This window comes from Manihot esculenta, chromosome 14 (genome assembly GCF_001659605.2).
Source record: "Manihot esculenta cultivar AM560-2 chromosome 14, M.esculenta_v8, whole genome shotgun sequence".
In the NCBI taxonomy this organism is placed as follows: domain Eukaryota; kingdom Viridiplantae; phylum Streptophyta; class Magnoliopsida; order Malpighiales; family Euphorbiaceae; genus Manihot; species Manihot esculenta.
The window spans coordinates 13,982,614-13,994,409 of record NC_035174.2 but is presented as its reverse complement, the minus strand read 5'-3'; positions in this window follow the sequence as shown (position 1 = coordinate 13,994,409).

The following is an 11,796-nucleotide window of genomic DNA, read 5'->3' as shown; positions in this document are numbered from 1 at the left end:
GCATATTGTAAATATAAGAAAATTGTATTTATGTTCTTAACATTATGTGATGCGAGAAAATTTGAGAGTCATCTTTTTATTCTTAGTATTCCGTGAGATGAGAAATTTTTATACTAAAGTTTTTTAAGGGTAATTTTATAATATTATTTATGAGATTTAATAAAACCTATATTTAATAATAAACAATTCAATTTTTAAGGTTTTATTTCATTAATAAAATAGTATTTATGTTAAAATTCAGTTTAGATTATAATAAGTTAGTCCTTTAAAATGCATTTTTATAATAGATCATTAGTCAATTTGAAGTAGTAAACTCAAATTAAATGGACTAATTGTGATCAATATTAAAATTATAAAAATTAAATTGTTACAAATTAATTATTTTAAGTAATAAAATGATTAATAATTAATTTAATAAAATAATTATTTTGTCAATAAAATAAAAATTCAAAAATAAAATTATTTATTATTCAATTATAAATTTTGATAAATCTCAAGAGTTATATTATAAATTGCCTAATTTTTTAAGAAAAAATTAGCTTTATATAACCTTCTAAATTAACTTTTCCAACATAAAAAAGAAAATAAATTTTTAATTTTTATTTTATTTTGTTTTTTTAGCTTTGTGGAAAAATTAGAAACTAGAAGATAAAAATTCTTTACTAAATTACACAAGTAAATGAAAAATTGAGTTCAAGCAATCTTTATAAGAATTAGTGACAGATATATATATATATATATATATATAAAGCAAATCAATCAAATTAAATAATATTAATTTCAATCAGAAGCTCATCGATTTTACAAAACGTGCAAGTTACTCTTTCGATTATTCTTTAACAACACGTTTTAAAAAATATGAATATTACTAAAATAATGTAATCTAAAAAATATTTTACAATCTAACGTGGTGTTGCAATAATTTGCCGTGGATCTAAGAAAACGTCGCCCGGAAATTTTTCTTTCCTCCCCTCATGTTATTGCTCTAAATTAGCCGCATAAACTATTTGAGATTCGGTTGTATAAAAATTTGATTAGAATCTACTCATTTTTTAAATAAATTGAATTCAAATTTATTTTTAGACTCATTTAATAAACAAGTCGAACTTAAATTTAGCGGTATATTCATTTAGACTTGCGAGTTTGTCTCGTTTTTAAATTTATGAATAAGCTCGCGAACTGAATAGTAAACAAGCTCGTAAGCTGACTCATGAATATACTCGCAAACAAACTTCTGAATATATTCATTCGCTAACACCAATCCCACATCAAAAATTGAAAGAATATGAAAAATTGTGGTTTTTCTATAAAATAATAATTCTTACATATTCTTTTTTATTAATTTTAGATTTAAAAGATTTTAATTAAATAAAAAAATTAATTTAAAAGCCTTTTAATGATTTTATAATTTAAATTTTATTTTTAATTTAAATTTATTTAAATTATATTAAAATTATTTATAATATCATCGAGTTCAAATTCAAATATAAATAAATTTTAATTTTAATTTTTAAATGAAGTTTGAGTTGATTCCTTAATGTGATAAACGAATTTATTACGAATAAAACTCAAATTGAATTCGAACCGAATTCAAATTTAATATTTATTTTATGAATGGAGTTTGAACTTATAAATCAAACTCGAGTCGAGTTTAAACTTAAAAATAAAGCTCGAATCGAGTTACAATCGAGCTCAAATTCAAACTACAGTTAAGTTAGAATTCGAGTTCGAACTCAAATTTTTAAATTTATTTTTTAATTGAGGCGGAGCTTATTGGTTCGACTCGGTTCGATTACAGCCCTATTCGTAATATAAACTTTTAAAAACATTTGACTAAGAAGTAAATTTTTTTTTCTAAAATGTCAATTAAAGTAGAGTTTTAAAAAATAATCAAGTTTAATTATTATTTTTTAAAATAAAAGTATTTTTTGTAAATATTATTTAATTTATATAATTTAATAAAATTAATTAATTAATCTTTTAATAAATATTACTTTTCAATTATAGGAACTACATAACTATTAGTTTAAAATTAAAGGGATTAATTATATTATTTTTTTAAAATTATAAGAACTAAATAATTATATTTTTAATTATAAATACTGGAAACCACAAATAAATTGGGTGGGGATGTGCCAAAATATGCAAAATTCAAAGATTTTTTAGAGACAAGGAGAATGGACGCTATATGATCCAATTGACATAAATATAGCTCCAACATGGGAGAAAGTAAGAAATTACAATGCTATTTCATGGAAGCTTACCTCATCAGATAAAATTTTCTATTGTTAATGCTTAGGAGGCAATCAGAGTATTTGCAAATAGAGTGATCTGGTGTAATCTTATTTAGGGTAAATTTGTGGTTTAACCTTTTTTTCGATTAGGGTTCTGTAATTTACTTTTTAATAAAAAGGTTATATGGTTTTATTGCGCTAGTGAAATTAGATATTTTTTTTAAAGTAAAATCACTGATTGTATTAATAAAATTTTATCAAATAAAAAAAAATATTATTCCAAACAGAAAGACAATTATATTTGATAGATTCTCTAATCAAAGTATGAGCAACTAGAGTAGAGTTTAGTTATAATTTTTATTTTATAATAAAATAATTCGTTTAATTATAATTTATCCATATATTTTTAAAAATTAATCCTAAATATTATAATTACTTATAAATAAGTATTTATATTTTTTACAAATTAATTTCACATATTTATTAGATTTAATATCGTATAGTTAGAGATAAAGTAATAAAATAAAAACTAAATTAAAAATCTTGACAGCATCTAAATTCAAATTCAAAAAATTATTTTTCATTTAACTGTTTTCTCTTTTCAATGTTTTTTAATTTAATTAGGACAAAAAGAAAATATTAAATTTTTTATTTAATATAATTTTATTATTTTAACGTATAATATATTAAAATCTAATAAACATATAAATTAATTGGTAAATATAATTATTTATTAATAATTATAATATTTAGAAATCGATTTATAAAAAATAGAAGGATTGGTTTTAATTAAAAATATAAAGTTTAAATTAAAAAATTTTATTTGTTAAACAAAATTTAATGGATTACATGAATTAAAATATGAAGAAGCAAATTATAATTTATCAGTAATATTTGACCGTGATATTTGAAAAAATTTAATTTTACTACTGTCTAAAATTAAAAATTTTTTTATTACAAATTAAAGTATAAATTTTTATTTAAAAATTATTAAATTACATGATAAATTTTTATAATTATCTCAATAATATAACACATAAAAAACTTAATTATTTGATTAATTTGGATTGGTATTTTCAAAAATCGTTAACTATTAATTTTTTTTTTAAAGTTGTTAGACTATTCAATTTCTTTTAAGCACTAAATTATTTAGTTTTTCTCATTTTAAATAACGAATTATTTTCATTTCAAAAAAAAAAGTAAATTATTTAATCATTTTACTCATATGTCACTAGTCTTTTTTTTTTATTTATATTTATAATTTCAGAATATAATCTTAATTTTTTTAAATAATAATTTTACTTTTAAAATTATCCGTTAAAATAGTATTTTAAAAAATATTTGATTGCTTTTGAAAATAACAACTCTTTTTAGCCTGTTCCTCCCCCTCTCTCTCTATATATATAATTCTTCATTTGTAACACTCAGATAATTTTATTTTTATATTTTAACTTTATCAAATTAAATTATTTTTTTTAGTAAAAAAGCTCATTTTACTACTTCGACTATTAATAAATATTCAATTAAATTTTTAAAAGTTTTTCAGAATCAATCAAATCATTCAACTTTCAATTTTGAACAAATAATTCTAAATTTAACCATATTAATTAACATATTCAAATAAATTAGTAAAGTAAGCTTTAATGAATAAAATATTAAATTTATATTTAAATAATAAAAATAAATAAATCATTCATAATAAAAAAATAAAATAAGATCTCAAAATCTAAAATAAAACTCTTTTCAATTTATCTTCATCTCTATCTTTTTCATTAGCCTCCCAAAATCCTTAACAATCTCATCTCTACTATTATCAATCACTTACCTTTCAAAACACACAACTTTTTCTGATTCGAACGAGTGAAGCGTTTTCCCATTAAAGGCACAAGCAGCAACTCAAGTGGAAAACATGTATGACAAAAAAATTTAGATGAACCGTAAATCTTTTTCAAAGCATTACCCAAGTAAAATTGACTTTTTTAATATTTGTAGTAGGGCTGAGTATTCGATCGATTTGGTTCAAAATTAAACCGAACCGAATAAACTGAAAATTAAAATTTTAGTATTTATGAAAACTAAATTGAACCGATTTTAGTCAGAAATTAAATCGAATATAATCGGTCTGATTCAGTTATATTCGATTCGGTTTAATCGGTTTTGATTTTTAATAAATTTTTTATTTTTTACACTTTATTTTTAGTTTTTTTAAATTTAATTAAAATATTTTAATTTTAATATAATTTAATTTCTCTATATTATTAAAAATAACATATTATTATACTAATCGGTTCGATTCGATTTTTTCATTTTTTCTGATAAAAATCGAACCGAACCAAAATAATCGAAATTTCTAAAATTAAAAATCGAACCGAATCGAATTGAATAAAAAATCGAACTGAATTTTAAAATTAATTTGGTTCAATCAATTTTTTTGGTTTAAACCGAATAGTGTTCACCCCTAATTTGTAGAGATGATAATAAATACAAACGAGTCTTTTCGCACACGATTTATATACATTTTAGTTTTAACTGATTTTAAATTTATTTTTATCGTTAAAGTTTAATTTCAAAGTACACTCACAGATTTAACCTTGCGGTAAATATATCCGAATAAATTTAAAAGATCTCATATTCCATTCTCCCGATCTCCGATCTCCATTTTCTAAAAATAAAAATTTAATTTACGTTTAAGTCACATTATTCATTTGGAATAAAATTATACCATGCAGGATTAATTAAGTTACAATTAAAAGTTCAAGAGTTTGATTGACTCTAAAAATTTAATTAATTATTTACTAATAATTAAAAGGCTAAAATAAATATTTTAGCCTTCTTTAATTATGTTTAAAAGCATAGTGTTTGTAGAAACATTCTCGCATTTTTGTAAATCTAGTCTGAAAATGCTAATTTGATTTGAAAATTTCAAGAGCATTTATATAAAGGAAAAAATATTTTCGATTGACTTTTTTAAGTCAATACTAATTGTGTAAATTACTCTATATTAAATTTGTAAAATATTTTTTAAATTATATTATTTTAATAATAAAACCTGATCTTCTTTTATTTTGTAAAAATATTTTAAATGATAATAAAACCTTAAATATAATAAAAACTTAATTAAGTAAAATTTAAATATAATCATGTTATTTAAATATTTTAAATTTATATAGACTCTTTAATCATAATCTAATAACTCTACAATTTAGAATGAGAGAAAAGAAGGAGAATTCAGAAAAATAAAGGAAAAAAGAGAAAGTCATCTTTTCTTTTGTGAAATTTTAGTGCGATTTCTTCAAATTTTGTTCCTTTTAGTGTTTTATTTTCTGTTTTGATTTCAATTCGTTAATTTCTAGAGTGATTTCTGTTCGTCATAGTCATCTCTTATTGTCGGAAGGTAACTGAGTTTTTTATTTATTTTTTTACTTGTATTTTATAAGTTTTTGTTATTTCTCGTTCGAGAAATGTGTGTATTTAAATTTCGTGAGGGTTGGCAACTTTATTTTCGTCTCGATGGAAATGACTTTTTTGATATCAATTCAGTATTTTTAGAACTGCATCACTGTAATCGGTGTCTCACATTCATTTTGATCGATGATCAGCTGAATTCTGTGGCATTTATTTCTTGTGCTATGTTGCTCAATGCCAATGATGGTCGCGATGCTATGATAATGCAATGTTGGAATGATGACAGATGAATTTTAATATGTGGTGGATTGGGTTTTTATGGATTTTAGACTAATGGTGATTTGTGAGTTGAATTTTAGATGATGACGGATGAATTTTGACATGTAGTGGTAGGGTTTCTATGGATTCTAAGTTGGTTTATGAATTCAGGTCAGACTGATAGTGATTTATGGATTGAATTTAAATTTATCATATACTGAATTTTGAGTTGGATGTCTTATATTATATCTTTTAAGCCTTCTTCTACTTTGATTTCTTGATTTTTAAATGCAATATAATTTATATTTTTAAAAGAAATTTAATTATAATCTAATATTTTAAAATTATTTTTTACCATTTTCAATTAAGTTAATTAAATAGAAAAATAAAAAATTTATTAAAATATAAATTCATATAAATATTATTTTTTTTATAATTGACCTTTTAAAATATACATTAAAATATTTTTTACATTTTAAAAAATTTATTATTTAGTAATTTCATTAATTTTAATTAATAGTTTAATATTTAGTTTTAATTATTAAATGTTAAACTAATTAAATAAAAATTAAAAAAATTATTAAAATGTAAATTTATGTAAATATTAAATTCTTTTTAATATAATTTACTTTTAAAAAATATATTAAAATATCTTTTATTTTTTTAAAAAATATATTACAATATTGTTTACATTTGAAAAAATTTATCAATTAATTTTTTTATTAATTTTAATTATTAAATAGTTTAGTATTTAATTCTAATAATTTTAAAAAATTTATAGTTATTCTTTAGTTTTTAAAAATTTATTAATTAATTTTTCAATATCAGAGATATTTTAAATTTTTTTATAATACTTAACAAATAAAATTAACATAGTGACTAATTAGTAGATTATTTAAAACATTAAAAATATTTTAATATATTTTTTAAAATTAAAAAATTATCCTTTTCATATTTAACTTTTTTTAAATATTGTTTAAAATGATTTTTATATTTTAATTATTAACTTTACATTAAATACACTTTTATACTAAAAAATTTTAAATATTTAATTTTTTTTTTAAAAAAATAGAATATATACATATATATCATATTTAATTGATTATTATATAAATAAATTTACCATAACCTTCTCTCTAAAATGTTTTTTTTTTTTTTGGGAAAACATTCTAAAAATATTATGCATAGTTATAGTAATATTTATAATTTCATTTTTTGCATAATTTTTTATGATATAATTTTATAAAAAAAATTCAATAAATAAGTAAAGAAACTAAAAATATCCTACACTATAAAAGCAATATGACTAAAGATAAAAAAAAATTATATGTTTTTTATAGAAAAAATAATATATAAATATTAAATAAATATCTTGAGGTATCCATAATATTGATGATTATCATCTAATAGAATAAGTTTTCTTTTAACATAAAATATAATAAAAATTTTGTCTCCCTTATCTATTTTTTAAATTAAGTTAGTTTTGAATATTGAAATAAACATGTTTAATATAAATTTTTAATATCATGATAAAATTATTAAAGTTAAAAAATATAATCTCTTTTTCATATTAAAAATAATTTAAAATAATTAGTGTATGCAATATTTATTTTTATACACCTTTATATTAAATATTTTTGATAAAATATATTATTTTTCATATGATACATGTATAAATTAATTTAAAATAATAAGATGAATAACAATCTTTTAAACGTGTGTTAATTGTTGAATTAACTAATTAATTAAATTCACTATTAAAGTAGATATTACTATATTATTATTAGATTTAATAATAATTATTTTTCTCCGTGTTCCTTTTTTTTTTTTTAACCAGGTTTACACATAGATTATAAAACAATTGATCTATATTTTAAACGTTAAAATAGGTATTACCATAAATATAAAAATCATAATTTCTTTTAATATTTTAAAAATAAAACTATTAAAAAATTTTAAATTTCGAATGTATTATATTATTAAAAAAAACTCAATTATTGAGCTGCCAGCACAAACTGGATCCCAATGCGTCTCAAATCTCAATGCTGAAGAAAAGGTATTTTAATTCTATTTCAATAAAATAAAAATAAAAAATCCCACCCGATGCAATGGGACAAGGATGAGTTCACGTCACTCAAACTAATTTTAATTTTATCTATTCTTTTAAAATATAGATATACACATAAACTTAATTTAAATTAAAGAAATTAACTATTTAATTTGATACATTAAAATTTATTAATTAGTTATTTTATTAATTTTAATTTTTAAATATAATAAAAAAATTTAAAATACTTTTTAATATAAATTAATTAATTAATAGTTTTTTTACTTAATAATTAAAATTAATAGAAAATTAATTAATAAATTTTTTAAAATATTAAAAATATTTTAATACATTTTTTAAAATGAAGACGTACAAATAAATTTTACAATATTATAAAAATTAAATAGTTTTTTTTTTCCACTTATCGACTTAATATGTAAGAAGGAAAAAGGGGAAGCTAATTGGAGAAGATTAAATTTCTGAAATTGTAAAACCGTCTAAAATTATATCTATTATTTTAAACAAGTCAAAGTACCAAAATAACACATTAGTAAAAATTTATGTTGATGAAAAAGAATAATCCACTATAGCGTTTTGCTCTTAAAAAATAAATTTTGTTTAAACAAAATTACTAATTGTATTAATAAAATTTTATCAAATAAAAATAGATATTATCCAAACAGAAAAATGATTATACCTAATCGATTATCTCGTTAAAATATGAGCAGATAGAGTAGTATTATGACGAATCTATCTAATAAAAATATCAGTTCTGGAGTTTAATAAAAATTTACAATCATTTAAAATCAAACTCTCTATAAGATAATTTGGCAAATATACTTCTCAAGTGTCTGTTTAAACCCCTGCATAAGGTAATTTGGCAAAAATACTCATCATTCTTTCTCATCTCTCGATTATAAATAATTAAAGTCTCCTGAACAAAACCACGGAAGAGAGCTTCTACGAGATAAAACTCGAATAAGGTTTCAAAACTGTAATACCCGGCTAGATTCCGGCATCAGAATCCCTACTTTCTGACGGAATCTCCATGGGAATATGGAATTCAAAGATGCCGGAGCCTTCTAGAAGGGTGAAATGTGTTTTCTAAAATGTTTTCACATGATTTTATGGTTTTAATGCAAAACAAATTGAGTTTTGAAGAGAAAAGACCCATGAGGAAAGAAACCAGGTTCGGCCGCCGAACCTCAAGTTCGGCCGCCGAACATGGAGTTGTTTAGGAGGCACGTTAGGCTGCCGAACGTGGTGGAGCTGTGGAAGCAGCTTTGGCCGCCGAAGGTGGTTGATCGGCCACCTATAAAAGGCCCCTAGACCGAAAATGGGCGAGTTTTCTCCCCATTCTCGAGCTAAGGTGAGTTCATGCCCTCCTTTGGTTGATTTCATGTTTTTCCTTCAACCTCCCAAGGTTTTTATGAGTTTTATCGTTGTTTTGAAGAGTTTTAAGCTTAGATTAAGGTTTTGGAGCTTGGAGACCCAAGGAGTTTGATTCCTCCCATCTCCAAGTTAGGGATCGCACCAACCCTCGATCTTCAAGAGGTAAGTATAGATCCTTGCCTTCCTTTATGTTTTAATAAAGTTTTAAGAAGTTTTGATGCTTGTGTGTGGGTAGATGTGCATGTTAGGGTTTATGTGGGTTTTATGCCCAATGTATGTTTATGTGATGTTTGTGTTGGGGTTTAAGCTAGTTTATGCCCCTATATGCATGTGGGAGTGTGTATGCATGTTTGGGAGAGAGCATGTGAGGTTTTGAGTTGTTTTGGAAGGTTTGGGAGGCTGTATGTGCATGAGGAGGCTGAGTTCTGCCATTCTGGAAGAACTCAGGTTCGGCAGTTGAAGGCACTTTCGGCCGCCGAACCTGCCTGTGGAGGCAAGCTTTTGGCTGCCGAACTCTGCCCCCGAAAGTTGGACTTTCGGCTCTGGAGGGGAGTTTTGGCCGCCGAAGGTGCCGTCGAAAGTGGCTGAGTTTCGGCTCTGGAGGGACTTTCGGCTGCCGAACCTGCCGCCGAAAGTGCCCTATCCAGCCCTTTCTTGATTGTTTCATATGCATGCTTTGGTGATGTTTTAGGGGGGTTTTGGGGAGTTGTTTAAAGTCTTGTTAGAGTGTGTTTGGTCCCTCATTTGAGTCCACCTGTGTAGGATCGGACCCGAGGAACCGAGGAGGCCAGCAGTGTTAGCTGTTGCAGAGTCAGTCCAGCGTCTGCCAGAGGTGAGTAGAAAGAACCCAAATGTTTTAAGCATATTCACGCATCATGTATACCATGTATATGTAATAGGTTGTTGCATTAGATTTCACGAAGATGTTGCATTGCATAATTTGCTGTTGTTGTGGATGGACCGAGGCGACCCACTAGCCCTAGATATGATATGTTAAAGAAGTCCTGAGGAGCCCCACTGAGGGCCGGGCACCATGATGTTAAAGAAGTCCTGAAGAGCCCCACTGAGGGCCGGGCACCATGATGTTATAGAAGACCTGAGGAGCTCCTTCGAGGGCCGGGCACAAAGCAGAGGGAGTTTTGGGTCATGTCCATCCGTGATGTGAACTGTTTGTGCTGTGACGCATTCCATAAAAGCATATTTTATTATAATGTTTATTGAGGCTTGCAGGTCAGAGATAGATCGGGAAGTCTCAGAGGTTGAAGTTCTGTTTATGGCATAGATTAGTAGTGGACATGTATTGTAAAATAACTTAATGTAATGTAAAGTAGAGTAATGTTTTATGGTTTAGTATTGTGCTTGGCCCTTATAGTAGTGTTAATCCCTTTTTGCACATGATCTTGATGTAAAATGTTTTATGTTTATGGTATGCATGAACCAAACTTGAGGCATGAGATGTTCACCACACTAGAGTATTTGATGAGGACTCTAGTGGAGGTTTATGTTTATTGTCATGATGCATGCCAGGTCAGGATTTGGTTTGTGATATGTTTAAAGTTTTATGTTAATGTTGATCATGTATGGGATTTATCAAGTATAACAGGTCGTATGTTAGGCTTGCTATGGGTCCCGGCGACCTTAAGTCAATCTGGACCCTAGCGCCGGTGGCGGTCTGGTTTTCGGATCGTTACAGAGTGGTATCAGAGCCCTAGGTTCATATGGTCGGACCTAGAGTGTGTTGGGCTCATAGAGGTCATAGAAGGGCAAGCACAATAGGCAAAATCATGTCCACTAGGATAGGGTGTAGAGTCCTAGCTTGTATGATGATGATGTGAAATGCCATGATTTTATGCATGTGCATTAATGTTATGCTATGTATGTGATGCAGGTTCATGTGTTTCCACATGAACCGTATGATGCTAATGTTTGTATGCTTGTGTGTTGTTCTCCAGAGGAGCTAGGATGCGAGGCACTCGTCGATCTGAGGAATCGACTGGAGTCCCGTCTGAGAGGGAAGGTATGGGCACCTTTCCCCCTGCTCTGCCAAGAGCGCAGTCGTGTAGAGTCGGCAGATGGAAAACATCAAGGGACCCTGGAAGGTCTTTTGAGATAAGCAGAGAAGGAATGGATCTAAGGAGAATGTTTGCAGATGCGAGAGAAGTAGAGATGAATGTTCAAAGGAGAGATGGAAGTCTGGATGTGAGCATGTTTGAAGAAGACATGGGAGAGTCTCAAGAAGACGCTCAGACTCAGGATTCCACAATCTCGGGTTCAGGAGGAATTGATTCCTCCCCTCTGAGTACAGCTACCACGAGAGCTAAGAAGTGGGGCAAAACCTCTAGGAAGTGGAAGAAGAGTAAGTTCTGGAAGAGGTTGAAGTTTAGTCTGGGATTAGGTGGTGGCTCGAGCTCAGGTGCAGATAGTACAGATTGCATGAGGTGTGGGAAGCCGCATAAGGGA